We start from the raw sequence: 12222 nt of genomic DNA, 5'->3' as shown, positions 1-12222 counted from the left end.
TGAAACTTTTATTGTTTTCATACTTTTATTTTTTTCACTTTTTTTTTACACTTTTTTATACACTTTTTCTCAAGTCCCACTAGGGGACTTGACGGTCCAACTGTCAGCTTTAGTTTTTTTCTAATACATTGCAATGTATTAGATCTGTCAGTTATTCACTGACAGCAAGCCTAATCAGCTTCCGTAATGGCTAGCAGGAGGCCATTGTGTCTCCTGTTGCCATAGCAGCAATCGCAAGTCCTGATTGGCTGTCAGGGCTGGCGATCTGCTAGCAACCGCTAAGATGCAGAAATCGCTTTCGATTGCTGCATCAAAGGGGTTAATGGCAGGGATCGGATCCTACCATTTCATGTGGATGTCAGCTGTAATATACAGCTGACCTCCACCGCTGATGACGCTGGATCAGCTCCTGAGTCGGCGCCATCTTGCCGGCGGCTACGGAAGCCGATCAGGCTCCGCCGCTGGGCGGATCTTGACCGGCTTCCGTGCTAGGCAGACTGGGAGGCCAGTATTAGGCCTCCGGTTGCCATTGCAGCCACCGGAACCCCGGCAATTTCATTGCTGTGGTTCCGATGAGCTGCAAACAGCTTAAATGTAGCAATCAGGTTTGAACGCTGCATTGAAGGGGTTAATGGTGGGGATCGAAGCTAATTTTGGTCCCCGCCATTACAGCTGGATGTGAGCTGTCAGATACAGCTGAGATCCGGCGATGATGGCACCGACTCAGCTTCAGAGCCGGTACCAAACATTTGGCGTAAGTATATGACATTTTGCGGAAAGCACTGGCTTTCCATGTCGTATACTTACGACAAATGTCGGGAAGGGGTTAAGCTTTCTATGCATTTAAACGTCTTTTCTCCTATCCATATGGGACTGTTAATCAGTGGATACAACAACTGGGGTAATACTATCATTTTAATTACGGCTATTCGATATGACATAGAAGGGGGTAACCTATTCCATATCTTAATTTTTGGGTGAGAATTTTGTAGCGGGTGTCGATCCACGTAGGGTAGTCTCTTCAATCAACCCATCGGGTTGACCACCAGATCATGGGTGCAGGGGATTTAACAGGAGAGTAATGGCTGTTTTTTCATTTCAAAACATTCCATGCAACTAGTTTCATTTCTCGGACAATCCTTTTAAGGAAATATTTATCGGGGCACAATGCACCATTTCTGGGCGCGGTATCCAATGTTTATCTGGACAGTCGCCTGGTTATATTTCTGGACTTTGTATGCACTATTTACCTGGATGCTGGGTAATAATTATGTGAGTTAGAAACAGGCGGACCTGCAATCTCATCAACATTGTCCTTTTCTCATAAAATGTTCTTCTTGAGACATCTGATGGATTACTCTGAAAATATGGCGTAGGTGCCAATCAAGGTCCAAAGGTTGACATCCTCAATGGCCTCCAGGATCTGAATTATACCTTTTTCTTTCACTAACCCATTTCTCTAGGAGTCATATATAAAGGTTGGGTCTATGGAGCCCAGATGAGCTACATTAGCAACTTTGAAAGAGCAGCCTCAGAGATATTCAGCTCCAGGATGGTCTGTGCCAGATAAGTAGTGGTTCAGAACGCACTGGACGATGTAGGTGCACGAATAGGCTCCCAACCCAATCGTAGTCAAAATAAGTATTTGGCACACAAAGCTGAAGTTTAAAGAAGAAATCTTGATTTTTTTCAAGTGGTTGTAGATGACAGAGGCTTAGTGCGACACTTCGGTCATTACATGACCTTCATCAGGCACTGTGCCGTTCTGGTTGCTGGTACATCCAGTAGTTGGCGCTTCGTTCGGAATGGCGGCTGACCATATAGGACATATCCACGAGGCAGCACATCATGTCTGGTCAATTCCCCTACTACTCTGTACACTAACATCTTCAAAAGAGAAGAAGAGGAAGGTGCAGATGTGACGTTCAGGGTAGGTATTTGCAGTATTGAAGTTGTATTGTGCTCCCCTTGGAGCACTGTGCAAAGGCAAAACTCCTTTATTGGCATGATGTGTAGATGGTTGGTACTCTATTTGGGTGTGCAGGCTTACTTTGTTGTGTGCTCACTTGGCTAGGTCAGCATTAATGAGTGAAATGTATACAGTACCTGAGGAAAATACAGTGTGAGAAAAAGATGTTAACAGGAGCGCTCCCTAGGGTAATACCTTGAAAAAAAATGTAAATTAGTCTTCTCACCTTGTGAACCTCTTGGTTGATAAGAACATCGACTGGATGCAGTTGTCTCTCTTTTTGTAGCTTCTTGTTCTTCTGACACGGAGTACAGTATGTCTCAGGCTGGGGGATCTCTTTGCTGGACTTTGTTGTATGGTGGTGTACGTTCGTCCTGATTATGACCTCTGTTTTTGTAGCAGGAAGATGTCTTTCTTGTTTGGATGTTACTCCATGGGTTACACAGCCTACTCATTCTTCAATGAATCAGTGACCATGTCCACAATTGATTACACAGGTATAATATAGATTTTATGATAGTTCTTTGGAATTAAAACAAATTATTTTTATGTATTTGTCTATCCATTTTTATTAGAAATACAATAAATACATTGAGGTATGTTTTTATTGACATGTGTTGCTATCAGCCAGGCAGGAAAAAAATATGGATGGCCTTGGGAATCTGTAGGGGCAGCTGTTCTACAGGAAAGGGAGTGCAGAGACCCTACCAAACAGGACGAGGGGAGGAAGTCCATTGCCGGGCATCTGAAGAGACTTGCCATTAAACACCCAAAACCATTGTACTTCACCGCAGCCCTGCGAATCATGGACAAGGCTTCATTTCCAAAGACTTCTGGACAGTTGTCTTTTAATTGGATGGATCTTAAAAACCCCTTCTGGACAGTGGGGGATGGGAAGGAGGAGGTGTGGACGGATGACGTTCCGGCATTCTTAGATGGACATTAGTGGTTCATATCTGCTGCCTCTTTAGCTTTCAGACCTTGATCTGGCACATCCCTTTCCATGGCTGACGTTCTCGACACCAGGGCTTCCTCCTGCTGATGTACGGTACATTCCCTTCAGTTCTGAAACAAGAATATATAAAATGTCCTATTGAAGAGTTGCTCTCTTGAAGATATTCCCCGTGACCCACACCAAGACCCTTTGTCTGCCAGGTAGGTAGATAGTGCGTTCTATGTTCAACTAAGTTAAATAAATTCACAAGTAAATCTGCTCAACTAAGATGCGGTTAACACAAAGGTTTCAAAACGGGGACAGATAGGGCGCCAAGCGATGGTAGAATTTTATTTAAATACACGTTTCTGGCACGACTGGTCCCTTTATCTGATCTTAACCTGACGAAGGGACCAGTCAAGTTTAGTCCCGAACCAGTCCGGTCCAGAAACACAGTCAAAATAAAATGGGTTTTACTTTACCGTCCACGTGTGAAGTATTTGTGTTACCCGCCGCTTACCAATTTTTAAAGGGGAACTCCAAGAAAAATTTGTCATGCAATCAAAGGCGCAGTGCCCACCCAAACTACATCGCAGGATTTTATAAAAAAATTGGTTGTTATCTATTGGATTACTCCAATATGTAAAGGCCAATATCACTAACAGCTCCTGGCTCAGCCAGCAGAGGTGGGGTCCGGAGCCGAATGGGACCCAGAGCTGCTGAAGGAGCGGGAAGCACATAAAGGGGATTTGTCCGGGGTCTGAATACATTTTAGTGTTTGGTATTAAAGGGGTTTTCCAGGCTTTATAAAAATTGTAATTCAAACCGAAAATTGCACCATTTAGCAAATACCCACCTTCGAATTCTCTGCGGCTCCAGTGCCGGCGGTTCACAATCCCCTGCCGGCCTGTTTACATAGGCTGGACCAGCGATGTCCCGTATCGGCACATGATCGCACTAGTCAATCACTGGCCACAGTGGTCACGTGCCATACTTACTTAGATCACTTCTGCAGGCGATACCCTCCCTCTATACTGTCCTTACTGTAAGGTTTTTTATAGTGAGGACAGAATACAGGGAATATCTGGTACACAAAGTGTATTCTGACTAACCCTGCCCCATGACAAGCCATGCCCAATGAACCACGTTCTGTCAAAGGTACGCCCTGTCAAGTCCTGTCTCAATCCATCTGAAACCAAAGTGTCCCTAGAAAGAAATGCCAAATATTGTCAACTATGCTATATTAGGGTATAGTATGAAGAATCAGTGCAGTAGGGTCTATATACTACTATATACACAAAGCTGCCATGTGCCGAACATTGCAAAACACCCTTTTCATAAAAGAGCGTTAATTCCAGTCCTGCAGTCACCCTGATGACCTTATACTGTGCCAGTACTTGAGGTAGGTGTGCCCCTTTATATATTACTTGCAGCCAGAATTGGCACCGGGATTATCAGCTCATTTACAAATTCTTAAATGGAAAAAGCGCCATATCCCTATTAGGTCCCGCGGACATCATAGAGGTGGTCCTTGACTTCCAGTCCTGCAGTCACCATGAAGACTTTGTGCTGTCAGTGCAGGCAGAATAAAGCTGACATGGTGACAATGTAATGTTTTCTATGTACTACTACTCCCTGTACTGACTGATAGTAGAGAGAATGGACTAAGCTGAAGGATTCCCGACTCTTATCAATTCTTTAAATAGGGAATATGCCCTGAATACTAACCCCAAATTTATATTCCATTCATAGTAGGGCAGATTTACTATTCAAATTGAGCCAGAATTATGGCGTACATGTTGTGCGCCATATTTATTAATTGTTTTAGACACATTTTGCGGCGTGCTTGACAAGGGGCGTGGCCTAGAATAAAGGGGCGTGTCTTAAACTAAGCCAACCAAGAGGTGGTATAAGGAAGAGAAAAGTGTCTAACATGTCTAGTAAAATCTATCATACATTGTGCACCACTGTGATAAATTTGGCGCAGTTTCTGACTTCCTTGTATCAGTTTACACTGTGTAAAACTCAGATAGTTTTAGGCCCCATGCACACTAACTTATTTTTGCGGTCGCAATTCACCCGCAAATCTGCAGGTGAATTGCGGCCCCATTCATTTCAATGGGCCCATATGGGCACACGACCTTGGTTTCCACGGTCCGTGCATTGCCCAGGAACCGGGACCGCAAAAACAACGGACATGTCTTATTACGGTCGTGTTTTGCGGTACAGGCTCATAGAAAATAATGCACGCGGTCATATGCACGGCCCGCGATTTGAGGGCGGCCGTGGGTGACACTCCGCGGACGTACGAGCCGTAAGTCACAGTCAATGCACCTCACTACGGTCGTGTGCATGAGGCCTTAGTAAATCTGCCCCATGGTAATACCAGTGACAGCCCGCTCTTTCCCGGTGGGGTACAGTCCTCCGCACATCTTCATCCACGTCTCATCTTGTCTGTGCCGGATACTTTTCTCCTTATACCTGAGAAGTAACAAAAATAACATCAGAAACGAAAAAAACACAAAGTATTTCTCCCCATTTCTAATAATAACATTTCCTGCAGGTGAATAATGGAAAATATAAAGATATAAATATATTCAGGCCTATGTGTCTGTCCAGGGGGTCAGTGAGGGTCCTGCCTGTTATATGTGGGGAGGTCTCGCTGCACAATAACGGGGGGGAAAATGTCTGTACATCAATATATATTTGTCTCTAGGAGCCCCTACAAAGTCTCAGTGAGGGTCCTGCCTGTTATATGTGGGGAGGTCTCGCTGCACAATAACGGGGGGGGGGGAAATGTCTGTACATCAATATATATTTGTCTCTAGGAGCCCCTACAAAGTCTCAGTGAGGGTCCTGTCTGTTATATGGGGGGAGGTCTCGCTGCACAATAACGGAGGGGAAAATGTCTGTACATCAATATATATTTGTCTCTAGGAGCCCCTACAAAGTCTCAGTGAGGGCCCTGTCTGTTATACGGGGGGAGCTTGTATACAGCGTTAGTAACACGCATGTCACTCCAGTATAGATATTTTAGGTGCCGGTTCTTCGCCCCCACTGTCCATAGTTTAATTAACACCTTAAGAAAATGGATCATCACCAAGAAGTTTTATTTAAAGGGGTACTCCCATCTTACTATTTCTCTGGGACTCACACCTATGTGGAAAACGGAGGTCTCTCCCTGACCCTGTCCTGCTTTGTTCCCAGATCCCTGTCCCGTCTAATGGCTGCTGATTCCAGGTGGAGAATGACTTGGGAAAGGCCTCGCACGTCCCTCTCTCTATTCTGTTCTATGGAAGTTTCGGAAACAGCTGAGCGCTGTTGAACTGTTTGCGTAACTCCCATAGTACAGAACGGAGAGAGCTGCGTGCATGCGCATAGGTGGATATCACATAAACGTCTGAGATGGAGAAAACCCTCTAAAGAGATTATTTCATTAAAGGGGTTGTACATAATTATAAAAATAGAGCTGCTGTCTTCCAAAAACAGAGCCACACCTGTCCACAGGTGATGTGCCGTGTGTGGACAGCTTAGCCCTATACATTTCAATACAGAAAAGCTGCAATACCACACACAGCCTCTGGACAGAGGTGGCGCAGAGCTTCCATTTGGGTCATAGAGAGGGTCTCCAGCGTGATACCCCCTCTATGATATCTAAATACCCTTATAGGGCATTTCAGGTGTAACCAGAAGTTAAGGTGATACAAAAAAATATTCCATACATGAGATTTCCTTAATGGAGATTTTGTAACAATAATTACTGAAAATATGTAATTGACTTTTTCCTCCATTGTAGGAATAGAACCCGAGAAGCCACGTTTTGGACTACGGAACAGTCGATCCTCCGGATGAAATGCTGTGTGGTTGGAGCGCAGTCCCAGGAGCGCTGGTGTTGTTGTGCTGATCCATGTTCTTCTTATCTGGAGCTTGTATACAGAACACGCGATCCTTCTGGTCCGACCTACTAACATATATAAGCACAGCCTAAACACACACGTAATGATATATAATAACATAACAGGAACATAACATTACTATGTATCAGCCCTGATACGTCAGTCTCATCATATTTCTGGGGTCCCCGCACACAGGATATACGTTACCTCCTGTGATGATGTCACTTCCTGTATTTCCTGTATGACATGGCTGCTCTTCCTCTTCCTGTTTCCCTCTCTGATGTATTTCCTCTTCCTGTGTGATAAGACGTGTGCTGTTACCTCCTGTGATGATGTCACTTCCTGTATTTCCTGTATGACATGGCTGCTCTTCCTCTTCCCGTTTCCCTCTCTGATGTATTTCCTCTTCCTGTGTGATAAGACGTGTGCTGTTACCTCCTGCTGTGTATAACACGAGATGTAACATGTCTTATAAAACATGTCAATAATAATCGCAGAAAGCGAACAACATTTTGTTCATTTCCATTCACATCAATGGTTATTTGTTTGCAGACGTTTTTCTGAGCCGTACTTGTCTGTTTTTAGAATCAACTACAGGGAGATTTGAGATGTGGTTTGAGAATTTCTTTCCTATGTAAATGCCACCCATAAGGACAGCTAAGAAGCCTCAGTTATCAGCGAGCGACCCCATCATTAGAGTAAGCAGAGTGCCCCCATACAGTGCCAGCAGAGTATTGTCCCTTAACCCCTTCCCTCTTTAGCCACTTTTGACCTTCCTGACAGGGCCTCATTTTTCAAATCTGACATGTTTCACTTTATGTGGTAATAACTCCGGAATGCTTTTACCTATCCAAGCGATTCTGAGATTGTTTTCTCGTGACACATTGGACTTTAAGTTACTGGCAAAATTTGCTCGATATGTTCAGTATTTAATTGTGAAAAACACCAAAATTTAGCGAAAAATTGCAAAAATTAGCATTTTTCCCAATTTAAATGTATCTGCTTGTAAGACAGGCAGTTATACCACACAAAATTGTTGCTAACTAACATCCCCCATATGTCTACTTTAGATTGGCATCGTTTTTTGAACATCCTTTTATTTTTCTATGACGTTACAAGGCTTAGAACTTTAGCAGCAATTTCTCACATTTTCAAGAAAATTTCAAAAGGCCATTTTTACAGGGGCCAGTTCAGTTGTGAAGTGGTTTTGAGGGCCTTATATATTAGAAACCCCCAAAAAGTAACCCCATTTTAAAAACTTCACCCCTCAAAGTATTCAAAACAGCATTTAGAAAATGTCTTAACCCTTTATACATTTCACAGGAATTAAAGCAAAGTAGAGGTGAAATTTACAAATTTCATATTTTTTTGCAGAAATAAATTTTTAGTACAATTTTTTTTATAACACAGAAGGTTTTACCAGAGAAATGCAACTCAATATTTGTTGCCCAGTTTCTGCAGTTTTAGGAAATATCCCACATGTGGCCGTAGCTGCTACTGGACTGAAACACCGGCCTCAGAAGCAAAGGAGCACCTAGTGGATTTTGGGGCCTTATTTTTGTTAGAATAAATTTTAGGCACCATGTCAGGTTTGAAGGGCTCTTGCAGTGCCAAAACAGTCAAAATCCCCCAAAAGTGACCCCATCTGGGAAACTACAAACCCCAAGGAAATTATCTAGGGGTGTAGTGAGCATTTTGACCGCACAGTTTTTTTACAGAAATTATTGGAAGTAGACCGTGAAAACTAAAATCAACATTTCTTCAAAGAAAATGTAGGTTTAGCGATTTTTTTTCTCATTTCCACAAGAACTAAAGGAGAAAAATTTGTAAAGCAATTTCTCCCGAGTAAAACAATACCCCACATGTGGTAATAAACGGTTGTTTGGAGACACGGCAGGGCTGAGAAGGGAAAGAGCGCTATTTGGCTTTTGGAGCTCAAGTTTAGCAGGAATGGTTTGCGGAGGCCATGTCACATTTACAAAGCCCCTGAGGGGACAAAACAGTGGAAACCCCCCACAAGTGACCCCATTTTGGAAACTACACCCATTGAGGAAATTACCTAGGGGTATAGTGAGCGTTTTGACCCAACAGGTTTTTTGCATAAATAATTGGAAATAGGCCCTGAAAATGACAATCTAAATTTTTTCAAAGAAAATGTAGGTTTAGCTAATTTTTTCTCATTTCCACAAGGACTGAAGGAGAAAAAGCACCGTAAAATTTGTAAACCAATCTCTCCCGAGTAAAACAATACCCCACATGTGGTAATAAACGGTTGTTTGGACACACGGCAGGGCTGAGAAGGGAAAGAGCGCTATTTGGCTTTTGGAGCTCAAGTTTAGCAGGAATGGTTTGCGGAGGCCATGTCACATTTACGAAGTCCCTGAGGAGACAAAACAGTGGAAACCCCCCACAAGTGACCCCATTTTGGAGACTACACCCATTGAGGAAATTATCTAGGGGTATAGTAAGCGATTTGACCCCACAGGTTTTTTGCAGAAATTATTGGAAGTAGGCCCTGAAAATAAAAATCTACATTTTTTCAAAGAAAATGTAGGTTTAGCTTATTTTTACTCATTTCCACAAGGACTGAAGGAGAAAAAGCACCACAAAATTTGTAAAGCAATTTCTCCCGAGTAAAACAATACCCCACATGTGGTAATAAACAGCTGTTTGGAGACACGGCGTGGCTTAGAAGGGAAAGAGCGCTATTTGGCTTTTGGAGATCACATTTAGCAGGAATGGTTTGCGGCGGCCATGTCACATTTGCAAAGCCCCTGAGGGGAAAAAACAATGAAAACGCCCAAAAAGTGACTCCATTTAGGAAACTACACCTCTTGAGGAATTCATCTAGGGGCGTAGTGAGGATTTTGACCCCACAGATGTTTCATAGAATTGATTAGAATTGGGCAGTGAAAATAAAAACAATCCTTTTTCTTCAATAAGACGTAGCTTTAGCGCACATTTTTTCATTTTTGCAACAAATAAAGGAAAAAAAAGAACCCAACATTTGTAAAGCAATTTCTACCGAGTACGGCAATACCCCATATGTGGTCATAAACTGCTGTTTGGGCAAACGGCAGGGCTCAGAAGGGAAGGACCGCCATTTGGAGTGCAGATGTTGCTGGATTGGTTTTTGGGCGCCTGTGGGCCCAAAACAGTGGAAACCCCCCAGAAGTGACCCAATTTTGGAAACTACACCCCTCAATGCATTTACCTAGGGGTGTAGTGAGCATTTTAACCCTGCAGGTGTTTTGTAGAAATTAGTATGAACTCTATGTTGCAGAGTGAAAATGGGATGTTTTCCACAGATATGTGGACAATATGTGGTGCCCGGCTTGTGCCACCATAACAAGACAGCCCGCTAATTATTATGCTGGGTTTCCTGGTTTTAGAAACATCCTACATGTGGCCCTAATCTCTTGCCTGGACAGTCGACCAGGCTCAGGAGTGAAAGCGTACCATGTAAAATTGAGGCCTAATTTGGCGATTTACAAAGTATTGGTTCACAACTGCAGAGGCTCAGATGTGAAATAATAAAAATAAACCCCTGGGAAGTGACCCCACTATGGAAACTGCACCCCTCAAGGCATTTATTAAGGGGTGTAGTGAGCATTTTCACCCCACGTGTCTTTTCCATAAATGAATGCGCTGTGGATGGTGCAAATTAAAAATTTATATTTTTCCCTAGATATGCCATTCAGTGGCAAATATGTCGTGCCAAGCTTATGCCACTGGAGACACACACCCCAAAAATTGCTAAAAGGGTTCTCCCGGGTATGACGGTGCCATATATGTGGAAGTAAACTGCTGTTTGGGCACACTGTAGGGTTCAGATGGGAGGAAATGCCATTTGGCTTTTGGAGCGCAGAATTTGCTTGGTAATATTTTTGTTTGGAGTCTCACTGGTGTTTCCGTTTATAATGTGGGGCATATGTAAGCCGGGTGGAGTATATAAGGGGCATAGTCAGGTGGTATAATAATGGGGTAAAAAAAAACAATAAAATGATCCATAGATGTGTGTTACGCTGTGAAGCAATCATTTCTACACAGGCCGGTGTCGCACTGATATATGGCGTCCTTTATTATCCCCCTTTTGGTCCACACTCCGCGCCTTTGTAGTTTGGGGAATTTTGCTGTGAAGTGTTGTCCTGGTATAATACGGGCACCGTCGCTTCCAGCGGATATGTTTGGGCCCTCCCTTTCCTGGTTCCCTAATTTTAGGTCCTTGATAAATCGCCTCTTCAAAGAGAAGAAATGTTCCCCTCGGGCACAACTGCATATTTTTTTATTTCCTGACTTATTGGAGCCATAACTCATTTTATTTTTCACAGATGTAGTGGTATGAGGGCTGGTTTGTTGCGGGACGAGCTGTAGCGATTATTGGTACCATTTTGGGGTACATGTGACTTTTTGATCACCTTTTATCCTATTTTTTGGAAGGCCAGGTAAACAAAAAAACGCAATTCTGGCATAGCTTTTTTTTATACAGTGTTCACCATGCGTTATAAATTACATGTTACCTTCATTTTGCGGGTCAGTACGATTCCGGCGATACCTAATTTATAGAACTTTTTTATGTTTTACAACTTTTTGCACAATAAAATTACTTTTGTAAAAATAATGTATTTTTTCTGTCGCCAAGTTGTGAGAACCATAACTTTTTACTTTTTTTGTCGACGGAGGTGTATGAGGGCTTGTTTTTTGCGAGACGAGCTATAGTTTTTATAGGTACCATTTTTTGATACGTGCGACTTTTTGATCACTTTTTATTCCAATATTTGTAGGGCAAAGTGACTAAAAAACAGAAACTCTGGTAACGTTTTTTACGGTTTTTTTTACGCTGTTCACCGCGTGCAATAAATAATATAATATTTTGATACCTCAGGTCGTTACGGTCGCGGCGATACCAAATACGTATGGTTTATTATTTTTTTTCAATAATAAAGGACTTGATAAGAGTAAAAGGGCGATTGTGTTTTATTTGATTACTTGAAACTTTTATTGTTTTCAAACTTTTATTTTTTGCACTTTTTTTTACACTTTTTTACACTTTTTCTCAAGTCCCACTAGGGGACTTGAAGGTCCAACGGTCAGATTTTTTTTTTTCTAATACATTGCACTACCTATGTAGTGCAATGTATTAGATCTGTCAGTCATTCACTGACAGCAAGCCGATTAGGCTTCGCCTCCCGGCGGGGCCTAAATCGGCTTCCGTAATGGCAGAGCAGGAGACCATTGTGTCTCCTGTTGCCATAACAGCAGTCGCCAGTCCTGATTGCCTGTCAGGGCTGGCGATCTGCTAGTAACCGCTACGATGCAGCAATCGCTTTCGATTGCTGCATCGAAGGGGTTAATGGCAGGGATCGGAGCTAGCTCCGGTTCCTGCCGTTACAGGTGGATGTCAGCTGTACAGTACAGCTGAC

At 42.9% G+C, this 12222-nt stretch overlaps 1 long non-coding RNA gene across 1 annotated transcript; it reads right to left on the bottom strand.

Moving 5' to 3' along the window:
• Positions 1 to 2604: 2604 nt before the first annotated feature.
• Positions 2605 to 6997, bottom strand: LOC142697996 (uncharacterized). Its single transcript, XR_012865634.1, has 3 exons — positions 6665 to 6997; positions 5290 to 5384; positions 2605 to 3034 (listed from the first exon to the last, which is right to left on the bottom strand). It is a non-coding gene; the product is annotated as an uncharacterized LOC142697996 (long non-coding RNA).
• Positions 6998 to 12222: the final 5225 nt, after the last annotated feature.

Source organism: Rhinoderma darwinii (assembly GCF_050947455.1).
Source record: "Rhinoderma darwinii isolate aRhiDar2 chromosome 11 unlocalized genomic scaffold, aRhiDar2.hap1 SUPER_11_unloc_13, whole genome shotgun sequence".
In the NCBI taxonomy this organism is placed as follows: domain Eukaryota; kingdom Metazoa; phylum Chordata; class Amphibia; order Anura; family Rhinodermatidae; genus Rhinoderma; species Rhinoderma darwinii.
The sequence above is the reverse complement of the archived record's forward strand: the minus strand, read 5'-3'. Positions and strand labels throughout refer to the sequence as shown.